We start from the raw sequence: 12,502 nt of genomic DNA, 5'->3' as shown, positions 1-12,502 counted from the left end.
GTAATGAGGCTTGCTTCATTTATGGGAGGAGCTGAAAATGATGACGTCCTAAGCCTCGCTGCCCGGCTGTACCACGTGACTGGTTCAGGAAGTGGTTCGAGCTTTGCCGCGAGCTATGACAGCGATATAAACCCCTCAGACCTCATTCAAAATGTAGGTGTTTGAGGGAGAGTTACGGTTAGTGAGAGTTTGGAGGTTTAGGAGAGTGAGGAGAGAAAGTCAGGAGAGAATGGAGTCAGCTAAGAAGAGGAGGATGTCCTTCCCTGTGTGCAGAGGTGGGTAGTAACGAGTTACATTTACTCCGTTACATTTACTTAAGTAAGTTTTTGAAAAAAAATGTACTTTTAAAGTACCTTTTTTGCACAAAACTTTTTACTTTTACTTGAGTACATTTGTGAAGAAGAAACGGTACTTTTACTCCGCTACATTTGCAAAATTCAACTCGTTACTTTTAAAAAAAATTATTAGTTTAACACATTAGATAACATGCCGCCAGTGGAGTTTCCGGTAACTTTTTTACCAATCAGATGTGGCCATGCAGTCACATGACCAGTTTGAAACTGTGGCGGGCAGAGCGGCCCAAGCATTTCAAAGTAGCAGCGGAAGCACGAAAAGAAGAAACACATGAAAACATGGCAGAGCCAGTCGTCTACGCTAGAGCTGAAGAGGATGAACACCCTTGGTTGACCTCACATACAAAGAATGTTTCACTTAAAAACAGTACAAAAGAACAGCTATGTCTTCAGTGAGAGCCAAAACAAACCAACTTTTCAGCGTGAAACAACTCAACTCGTGTAACCTGAGGAAACGGTAAGTTTTCTCTAAATATCTTTTTAGCTGTGGTTAGCTGGATGTCAGTCTTATGTTACAGCAGCTGTGTCGAGCTCGAGCTGTGAGTCATTTTCGGCGCTACGTTGTAGTGAGATAAGTTTGTGGGTGTTTTGTGCAGCTTCGGCTGTCCTTTTAACTGCTCGCTGGTTAGCTAGCGTGAGCTATAAGCTAACAGCTAGCCTGGTTAATGATGCTAGAGTTCAACGCACATGTAAACAGCTCGTCTCTACTGCTTTAACTGTTAAAACAGAAGGCAATACCTGCGGGTGACAGGGTTTATTATGTGAAACAGCAGCATCAGACATCACCTAGACACAGAGCTGGATGAGGCCAGCACAGACAGCAGCCTAACCGACGAAGATGATTGATCCATGGGGTCAGGAAACCCAGAAGCAGGGGAGCTAAAGAGGTACCTTTCATGTCCATTCACTGGAGGTGTGGATCTATTGCATGGCTTTCCTCACATCAAGAAGCTTTCGATCAAAATCAATACAGCTCTTCCTGCATCTGGAGCTTGTGAAGGACTTCTCAGTCATGCAGGACTCCTGTTCACTGCTGAACAGTTACAGCTTCACAGAAAGAACCTTGAGAGCAAACTGCTGCTGAAGCTTAACCATCACTTCACTGAGTGAAGAAATGGCACATTTTTGCTAAATATGCAGAAATAGATGCACACCCATACAATTTATGGTAAACTGAGCTCCCTTGTATGAACATATGTTGAAGATGCCTCGTTCTGTTTTCTCTGAGGCTGCTGTGCCATTTGGAGCAAAAATGAATATAAAGTTTACAGCATTTGTCACTGGAAATTCTTTGCACTGTTTATATATTTATATTATTTACTGTAGGTATTGTTGAAAAAAGCTTTATGTTGTGAAAAACTGAAATCTGGAAATTAGAATTGTTGTGCCTTATTTTGTTGATCTTTTTACATATATTCCTTTTGAAAATACTAAAATTTGTATATTTGTTAATTTTTGGTTGTCTGATAACATTTATTTATAAAATAAATCGGACATTTCAAACAGTTACTCGCTACTTGAGTAGTCTTTTCTCCAAGTAATTTTTTACTCTTACTTGAGTAACTTTTTTGACGACTACTTTTCACTTTTACTTGAGTAATAATATTTTAAAGTAATGCTACTCTTACTTGAGTACAAGTTTTGGATACTCGACCCACCTCTGCCTGTGTGGGAACATTTTGATCTTATTCCTCCCAACAAGGTATGCAAATTTCTACAGAAGATGTATTTTCATAATACTGATGGTGCAATGCAATTTATGTTAAGCGGCTTTACTTTTGTACAAGGTGAAGTGTTTGCTATGTGCCAGGGAGCTGGGATATAACAACAACACCTCATCCATGCTTAGGCACTACAGAGCTTTGCATGAGAATAAGGGGAACACCGATTGTGGAGCAAGACCAGGTGAGCCATCAAATGCCATGATAATATAGCATGCAGTAATGTTACTAAATGATATAACAATATTATACAGCTGTAATAAGTTACGTGTGTGATATTTATATTTGTGCTTTGTCTTTATTGTCTTTCCTCAGGAGAACAATCTCAAATAGATGAAGACCTGGTTAGCATGGTGATTGAGGACTCCCAGCCATTTAGCATTGTGGGGGACAAAGGATTTAAAAGATTTGTTAAATCATTAAATCCTAGCTATGTTCTCCCCACTAAAAAGGTCGTAAAAGCAGTGAAAATTTAGTTTTTACAGAATAAAATGTGAACAGGCAGGACTGAGGCTCAAAGCCTCAGTGTGTAGCTGTCCATACCTCAACATTACAAAAGCACAACTACTGTCCACACCCCAACCACACCTCACCTCACAGTAAATGATCATTTCCATTTTAAGCATTTCCAAATAATCATTCCCATACTGCCAGTATAAATATACACAGTATACTGCCATCACAACAATATACATGTTTTACACACTCCTTTTGTTGTTGACATTTACAGGCTGTGTGCAGTGTAGCTGCTTCACGTGAGTAGTGTGGGCTTGTCAGCCTCGGCAGCAGTAAACCTAGCTGCTGCTAGTGACAGGGTGACCTTGTGGGCCCCTGGAAGTGCTTCCTCGTGATGTGGAGTTTTTTGTTTGGCTGTTGTGTTCTTTATTGTTGTGACCTTTTTCTTTTTCTAGTGTTATTGGAAAAACGGCGGTGCCGGCTCTTTATGTTAAGGTTCTCTATAATAAAAACTATTTTATTTAAATCAAATCAAATCAAATCACTTTTATTGTCACATCACATGTGCAGGTACATTGGTACAGCACATGTGAGTGAAATTCTTGTGTGCGAGCTTCACAAGCAACAGAGTTGTGCAAAATACAATAATGTAAACAAGCAAAATACAAGAATGGCTAAATCTGAAACTAATAAATATATGTACAATATATAATAGTATATGCATTTCTGGATGTGTATACTAAATGTTTTTCTACGTGTGTGTGTGTGTGTGTGTGTGTGTGTGTGTGTGTGTGTGTGTGTGTATACACATATTTTACAAATTAAATAGAGTAAACAATAAATAAAATATATAAAAATATACAGAGTTGAGACATGTGCAAAACAGTGGCATTACTGTACAGTATGGAGTGCATAATGTTAAAGTTCCAGTAGTGAAGGTGAGGTGTCTATGACGTGTTCAGCAGTCTGATGGCCTGATGGAAAAAGCTGTCTCTCAGTCTGCTGGTTCGGGACCGGATGCTGCAGAACCTCCTTCCTGATGGAAGTAGTCTGAACAGTTTATGGCTGGGGTGACTGGAGTCCTTGATGATCCTCCCCGCTTTCCTCAGGCACCGCTTCCTGTAGATGTCTTGGAGGGAGGGAAGCTCACCTCCAATTATCCGTACAGAGCACCGCACTACTCGCTGGAGAGCTTTGCAGTTGTAGGCGGTGCTGTTGCCATACCAGGTGGTGATGCATCCAGTGAGGATGCTCTCAATGGCACAGTGATAGAAGGTCCTGAGGATGCGGGGGCTCATGCCGAATCTTTTCAGTCTCCTGAGAAAGAAGAGGCGCTGCTGTGCCTTCTTCACTGTTTTGTTTGTGTGTACTGACCACGTAAGATCCTCAGCCAGATGTACACCAAGGAACCGGAAGCTGCTCACTCTCTCCACAGCAGCGCCGTTGATGGTGATGGGGGTGTGTACTTCTCTGCACCTCCGGAAGTCCACTATCAACTCCTTTGTCTTTGCGACGTTGAGGGTGAGATGGTTGTCTTGACACCAGTGGGTCAGGGCGCTGACCTCCTCCCTGTAAGCCGTCTCATCACCGTTGGTGATAAGACCCACCACTGTAGTGTCGTCCGCAAACTTCACAATGATGTTGGAGCTGTTAGTGGCTGTGCAGTCGTAGGTGTAGAGTGAGTACAGGAGAGGGCTCAGTACACACCCCTGTGGAGCACCAGTGTTCAGTGTGATGGGGGATGAGGTGATGCTGCCCAGTCTGACCACCTGGCGTCTGTCAGACAGGAAGCTAAGGATCCAGCTGCAGAGGGAGCTGCTCAGTCCTAGATCCTGCAGTTTCCTGTCCAGCTTCGAGGGAACGATGGTATTGAATGCTGAGGTGTAATCTACAAACAGCATTCTCACATACGTGTCTCTCTTCTCCAGGTGTGACAGGGCAGTGTGTAGTGTCAGGGCTATGGCATCATCAGTGGATCTGTTGTGGCGGTATGCAAACTGTAGAGGGTCCAGTGAGTCGGGTAGTGCAGAGCAGATGAAGTCCCTGACCAGCTTCTCGAAGCATTTGCTTACGATGGGGGTCAGGGCTACAGGTCGCCAGTCATTCAATGAGGAGATGGTGGAGGATTTGGGTACAGGGACGACGGTGGCCATTTTGAAGCAGGCTGGGACTACAGACAGAGAGAGGGAAAGGTTGAAGATGTGCGTGAACACTCCAGCCAGCTGAGCCGCGCATGACTTGAGGACGCGGCCGGGAATCCCGTCCGGACCAGTAGCTTTGCGTGCGTTCACCTTCCTGAAGCACTTCCGCACATCCTCCTCAGACACAGTGTGCGCACTGACGTCATCCGCGGTGCACACACTGTCCGGTCTCATGGTGTTCGCTGTGTCGAATCTAACGTAGAATACGTTTAGATCCTCACACAGAGAGGCCGTGGTCTGCGGTGTGCTGGTTTTCCCTCTAAAGTCTGTGATCGTGTTTAGTCCCTGCCACATACTCCGAGGGTTGTCAAACTGTTGCTCCACCCTGTCCCTGTACTCACGTTTGGCTGCTTTGATCGTCTTCCGGAGTTGGTAATGTGCGTGTTTGTAGTCCGATGTGTTCGCGGAGGCAAAGGCGGTGCTCTGTGCCGCCAGTGCCGCGCGAACATCTCCGTTAATCCAGGGTTACTAAACACCTGTCTGTTCTCCTTTCATTCTGTTCTGGACCCATTTGTTACCAGTCCCCCCACACACCCCTAGACCTTCTTCGTGGGGACGTAACAAAAAGGAAAATTATAAAAAGCAACAACAACAAAACAAAACCCAAAACAATCAAATCATTGTACTTCTTTATAGTTGCCATCTTTACCACCTTCATCACAGCGACATATGATAGTATTAGAACAGTCAAGGCAGAGAGTGTTTCAGCCCCAACCAGCAGGGACAGGTGTTGTTTTGGCTCCAGAACAACAAGGACAGCAGGTGATCTATACAGGTGAAACTATATTGTTTTTTTTTATCTCTACAGATTATCATGATTACTAAAATTCCTGCTTCATTGTTGCCATATTTTGCATCGCTGTGTCTGCCATCTTTACATCTCTATGGTAATCTTTACACATACTGTAGAGCAAAACCAAATGTGTTTCATTTCCCCCACAGCTCTGTTAACATCCAAACACAGAAAATCTATCCACAGAGATATGTTATCCAACACTTAGATTAAATGGTGACAGTAGTGAAGTAAAAGGGGACAGGTTAAAGAACTCCACTGTCCCAACTTTAATTTTATGACTTTGTCTACTCTGTGGTCAAAATTGCTTGGTCCCAGGAAAACCTTTAAAATCCTTTTGCTTTAAATCTAGACTCTACCATCCAAGACATTTAATGGAGTGCTGAAGAACCTGGGTTATGCCCAAGCAGAAGACAAGGTTAGTTATCTACTGGCATCACTGGCTGTGTCTGAGGAAGAGAAGAAACAGATCAAGGAAGGAGCAGTTGGGCAAATAAAGAATGCATTGTGGTAAGAAATTGAGGTTTGAAATTAAATCTATGGTGTTAGGTGTTAAGCAAGAAATTTTAGTGAACTGTGTGAATGCATTGAGGAAATTAATGACTGGTTGTGCCACAATTTTCTCCAGCTAAACAAAAACAAAACTGAGGTAATAGTCTTTGGTGCCAAAGAAAAACGATTACAGGTCACCAGAGAACTTCAATCTATACATCTAAAAACCACAAACCAGGTGAGAAATTTGGGTGTAGTGATGGATGCAGACCTAAACTTAGAAAAACACATTAAGACAATAACAAAATCAGCTTACTATCACCTCAAGAATATTTCAAGGATAAAAGATCTGATGTCTCAACAGGACCTGGAAAAACTAGTCCATGCATTCATCTTTAGTAGGCTTGATTACTGTAACAGCATCTTTACAGGTCTACCTAAAAAATCAGTCAGACAACTACAGCTCATTCAGAACTCTGCTGCTCGAGTCCTCACTAAGACCAAAAAAGTGGACCACATCAGTCCAGCTCTGAGGTCCTTACACTGGCTGCCTGTCCGTCAGAGGATAGACTTTAAAGTTCTGATGCTGGTCTATGAAGCTCTGAATGGTTTAGGATCAAAATACATCAGTGACCTCCTGACCCAGTATGAACCTTCCAGATCCCTCAGGTCATCTGGATCCGGTCTTTTATCAGTTCCCAGAGTCAGAACCAGACACGGAGAAGCTGCATTCAGCTTTTATGCTCCTTATATCTGGAACAAACTCCCAGAAAGCCTCAGATCAGCTGAAACACTCAGTTTATTTAAATCCAGGTTGAAGACTCACCTGTTCTCAGCTGCATTTGAATAAAACACCAAATCCACACTTTTAAGCTTAAATTTCAAAACTTAAAATTTTAACTACTGATTTTATCTACTGTTCTGATTTTATCTACTGTTTTTTTAATCAATTTTAAATCATGCTTTTTATTTGTTTTTAATGTCTCTGTAAAGCACTTTGAATCACCTTGTTGTTGAATTGTGCTATATAAATAAACTCGCCTTGCTTTGCCTCTTAATTTGTATTTATTTCTAAAAAGGTCAGCATATCGCAAGAAGAGAATTACAGCCAGCAACTTTGGTTTGGTCCTGGGTGCAGTCCAGCGACGCTCATACCCTCCTTCCTTATTTAAGACTCTGCTTGGCCAGTACAACTTGACAGAAGGATCTAAAGTAATTTGTTAGTGGAAAGGGTCTGTGCTTCTAAGAATTCATTTATGACTAAGTGGTATTTTCATCCCCAAAGGCATGTGATTGGGGGATCCTTCATGAGCCAAGGACAAGCAGCTGTACACTGACTGTACTGGTGCAGCTATCAAGGAGAGGGGACTGTATTTATCCAACAGTGGCCTGCTTGGTGGTTCTCCAGATGGAACAGTTTCTAATGACTGCATCATTGAGGTGAAATGCACCATAGTCAGCCAGAACCAGAACTGTTTTGCAGGCAGCAGACAGTAAGGACTTTTTCTTTCAGCTGGACAAGACAAGTGGTTCCCTGGTATTAAAAAAGAATCACAACTACTGTCATCAGATCCAGGGCAACCTATATCTCATGGGGGCAAAAAGCTCTCACTTTATTATTTGGACTCCATGTGACTTTGTAATCTTGCCTGTCAATAGAGAACAATCTTGGGCTGTTAATGACACCATCTCACTGGTATAATTCATTCAATTTCACGGAGAATATGTCACGGTTCTGGGTCATTTTGACCCAGCATTTTGAATTTCTTATGTTTTGGTTTATTTTTGAATGATTGATTGTTTTCTGTTTCACTGGTGCTTTGTTGATTATTATAATAAATCTATGTTTCAGTTATTCTGGTATATTTCTGTATTATGATTAAAGTTCTGGTTGTATTTTGTATTTTTGGTTATTTTCTTGATCTATTGTATGATGATGATGATGATTATTATTAGTATTATTTAGTATGTTCCAGCTCATTCTGGTTTAGGAATAGTTCTGCCCGTGTAAAGTCTCTGTTTCTTAGTCTGCGTCTTTGTCTGTATTGTTTCCTGTTTTATTTTGAAAGATTGTGTCTTATGTCAGTGCGTCCAGCTTCGCTTCCCCCCCTGTCTCGTTAGCCGGGGGGCCTTTCTCAATATGCGTACTTGTGTGTACTTGCGTTCTCGTGTACTCGTGATACGTCATCAGTCAGAGACCAAGTATTGTTCCAATTCGAAGTACGCATCAAGCCGAGAATGCGAAAAAATCCTGGATGTGTTCTCGCTCTGCCCGTTTTATCGAGCATGCATTGGTGGTGACTTGTGTGGACTTGGTACAGCTAAATATCCCAGAATGCATTTCGTCCAAAACTCAAACGTGGCAATGGCGGATGAGTGGGGCTAAAAACTTTTAAATATTACTCTTTCTTGGTCACAAAATAAACTTTTAAGTTCTTTTCAAGCGAGAATGTAGCTGTGTAAACTTCAAATATCTGCTCGATTTATCAAGATATCATATATTTCCAAACGTGCGTCTGTGACCCGCTAGCTCCATAGCAGACAGCGAGGTTGAGGATTATTAGAGCCGGCGAGAACAGCGGACTCCCGGGACATCATTTTCATGTCACCTGGTTGTAGATGTTGCAGTGCTCCACAGTCAGCTGTTATGGCCTTATCTGAGGCACTTCCACCATACAAGTTGCTTACAAAGGTTATTACACCATTAGGAGCCACACCAATTAGAGTCTTTAGTGTGGTCCGTCCTTTGTACTGGCTGTTCAAATAACTTTGTATGTCAAGCTTCTCTGTGTTAGACACAGAAACCTCCGTGCAGTCAGGTACAATCCTGCGGTTAGAAAATGGCTGGAAGCAATCTGGTAGCGATGTCCAGTTTTTGGCTCTCAAGGGATGTTGTTTTCCAGCATGCCAACATACAAAATGTCATACAGTTTCATATTGTTGTAAAAATATTAGTTGCTGTGGCTGTGCTGCAGTTAAACCTTGTAGCCAGGTCTACATGGCCACAATTAAACCACAATTGAGCTTCATCAGGGTTAGAAATAACTGGTCAACCAGGGGCATCATTTGGACAGTCCAATCAGAATGATATTTGAGCTCAAATCTGTAAAGAAGGGTTTCTAAAAACAGGACAGTAGCAGCATCAGGCAATCCAGTATAGTACTGGACCCTTTCAGGGTTGTCAGATATTTGACTGAATGAGAAAGTCTGATTCTGATTCTCTAATTGTTTTTTTTTTAGTTTTTCATTCTCTTGTCTTAGTATGTCATTCAGAATCTCTAGCACCAGAAGACTGTTGGAAAAACTTTGAGTAACTTGCACTAGCTATCTGTGTATCTGCATTGCTGGAATGATGTAGCTTTCACTCTGATTTTCACTAGCTGGGACCTCTTTTTTTTCTTATTTTTTCTAACAGGTTTGTGGTCATCTGGGAACTGGAAAGACTTACCGTCGTTCCATGCAAATGTTTCCTTGAGGGAAGTGCCAACTGCAGACTCTTGAGTTGCAGTTTGGGGTGAAGTTTTCACATCTGTGGACGTGTTTAAAAAGGGAGAGAGAAATTTGTGATCCTACAGTAGCCCTCCATTAGTTATGTGACAGTAATTTAAGGAGCTTGAAAAGAAAAGCGTCTTGACTTCTTAAAGTTTCTTGAAGCTTCTCTCATCCGGATGAGAGGTGAAATGTCTTCAAGAAACTTAAAGAAGTCCAGACGCTTTTCTTTCCATGCTCCTTAGATTACAATGACCTGGATGACTGAGAGCCTTCACAGACAGTGACCCTAATTATTAAAATCTTACATATTGTTGTACTATTTGGTTTTTAAACTTAGCAGAAAGGTTAAGTGCTGTCAAATTTTGCAAGCTATTTGTTGGTTAGATCTCTGTTTTGGTCATTAACTCACACATAAGCTATGGATTTTAATGTATTTTCTTACATAGACAACGCTTTTTGGATGTAATTTTGATTCCTCTGAGTGTTGAAAGCTAGCTAAGGTTAATATATAGCAAAGTGACCCTCAGCTTTCAAACTTTGCTTGGAGAAATAAAAATGACATCAAACATGCGGTGATGTCTTTCAGTGCGAAAATACAATAAAATCCATAGTCTATATAAGTAAAATTACTTGTAAAAGCCGGTGTGTCTTTTACTAGCGAGTTTTAGTTGTTCAGCGCTAGCTATATTAGCTAACTAAAGTAAGAACCCACTTGCTCTTATCTTACAAGTTTATTCATTCATTTATTCATTGTAAGGTACCTTATCAACTGCACCCACTTCCTCTTCTCTTTCTTTTCACAAGGAAACCGGTAAAATGACAGATTAGAGTGTTGTTTTGAACCAGATTGGTTAAAACAACAAGGATCACAGATTGCGCCATATTGAACACAGGAGAGTTTGGGCCTGGGAGCAGGGATCATACGTCATCACTTAAAGACCGTATTGCAGCATAACTAAGAGATGATTCAGGTTTACCTGATCCAGCCTAACATATTTTTCGGGCTATAAGGTGTACTTAAATCCTTTAATTTTCTCAAAAATCGACAGTGCGCCTTATGTATGAATCACTGAAAGTTAAAAACTGTCTAAATTCTTTCATCTTTAATAAAATGATCAGCGTTGCTTCTTTACCAGGTGTAACAATTAGGTTTAACATCCAGGACGGGGGTGTGGCTCCCCACACTCCCTAGCAGATCATTACATGGAGAAACCTTTGGAATGCAAGCATGCTGATCCACACAGGTATGCACACATGGGTATTCACAGACGCGGACTAAAGCTTTCTTGGCTGCTGCCTCAAAGCACACTGTGCGCTGTCTATCTTGCGTGCTGCACAATATCGTTTATTACTTAGTAAATACTGATATCTATGACTAGCTAGTTTATTGTGATGGTGCTTTGTTTTCTCTATTATTATGTTGCTCTTTGTTGTTTGCTGTCTCCTCTGTTTGTTTTGGTTTGTTTGTTTTTTTTTCTCCATACAGGTGACCCAGGAGTTCTTTTTTTTTTTCTCTCTCTCTTCCCCCCCCCTCTCACCTCTCTTCTCCCCTTTGGTTTTCTTTCTTTCTCTCCCCCTCTTTCTCTCATTCATTCCCCCTGTCCTATTTATTAAAAAAAAAAAAAAAAAAAAAAAATGACAAAGGATGAACTGAAGCTCTGCCATCACGTAATGTCGCATACTGCTGTTTCTGATGTCATTTAAGAAAAAAAAAAAAAAAAAAAAAAAAAAAAGGTTTAACATCCAGGCATCCATGAAAACAGAAATTTAACAGAGTTAGAAGTTAGCAGGAAATTAGCTTGCTAGTTTCCACCTAAACATGATACAGCATGTTCTGACTCAGATATTTCTGAAAAAATGAAAATGTACAACTCTGCTATCACTTCCAACATAAATGAAGACATAAAACTAAACAGCAATGACCTCTGTAGGGTTACTGAAGTTGGACTAGCTGGTATATAATGATGTGCTACATGACACAGCTATGTTAGCATAACATAAACACAGTGAAGCTGGAGGATGAAGGCTAACTTTTTTCCACTGGACAAAAGTTAATGTGAGGGTTCCCGATGGTTGGGGACAAATGCAATCGCCTGGCAGGATGCTGTAAACGGACCAAACTTCAGTCAGGAGAACAACTGAGATAATCCATCCACAATATGAGGTTAGTCATTAATCTACTACAACAACATGGGAATAGAGCAGCTGTGAGAGAATTTAACATTAATGAATCGATGGTAGAGAAGTGGAGGAATCAAGAAGAATGAGTTGAGTAAAGTTTGACTTGATTTTGTTTCGCTTAATGCATCTTATAATCTGGTGCGCCTTATGGTCAGAAAAATATGGGATTTGCTTTAGCAAAAAGGAAAGTTTTTAGCCTAATCTTAAAAGTAGACATAGTGTCTATCTCCCGAATCCAAACAGGAAGCTGGTTCCACAGAAGAGGGGCCTGAAAACTGAAGGCTCCCTCCCATTCTACTTTTAAATACTCTAGGAACAACAAGTAATTCTGCAGTGTGAGAGCGAAGTGCTATAATAGGGTGATATGGTACTACAAGGTCATTAAGATAAGATGGGGCCTGATTATTTAAGACCTTGTATGTGAGGAGCAGGATTTTGAATTCTGGATTTAACAGGGAGCCAATGAAGGGAAGCCAAAACTGGAGAAATATGCTCTCTCTTTCTAGTCCCTGTCAGGACTCTTGCTGCAGCATTTTGGATTAACTGAAGGCTTTTTTTGTTTGTTATTACACTCTAAGACAGGATGTTTCTAATTTTAGAGAGCACAAATGGTAGAAAGCAAATCGGTTTAATTTGTGCATTGAAGGACATATCCTGATCAACCAGCTTCAACCTGTTCACCCTGATCTGTTGAAGCCTTTGAGAATTCAAATATGAAACTACTTGTACCAGTTTCACGGTCAGTGCCAAAGGTTCTGTGAAATCACATGACACAAAGCCTCACCTCCTCCCCCACCCATCTCAATAATCCTT

General features: G+C 41.2%; 1 pseudogene; it reads right to left on the bottom strand.

Annotated features, from left to right (window-relative positions):
* Positions 1–8,542: 8,542 nt before the first annotated feature.
* LOC147325440 (uncharacterized) lies at positions 8,543–10,502 on the bottom strand (annotated as a pseudogene).
* Positions 10,503–12,502: the final 2,000 nt, after the last annotated feature.

This window comes from Aulonocara sp. 'chitande type north' Nkhata Bay, linkage group LG7 (assembly GCF_057382095.1).
Source record: "Aulonocara sp. 'chitande type north' Nkhata Bay isolate Kocher_YH1m ecotype deep benthic linkage group LG7, A_spYH_male_GT1.1, whole genome shotgun sequence".
Taxonomy (NCBI): Eukaryota; Metazoa; Chordata; class Actinopteri; order Cichliformes; family Cichlidae; genus Aulonocara; species Aulonocara sp. 'chitande type north' Nkhata Bay.
Note: the sequence above shows the minus strand (reverse complement) of the source record. Positions and strands in the feature narration are given on the sequence as shown.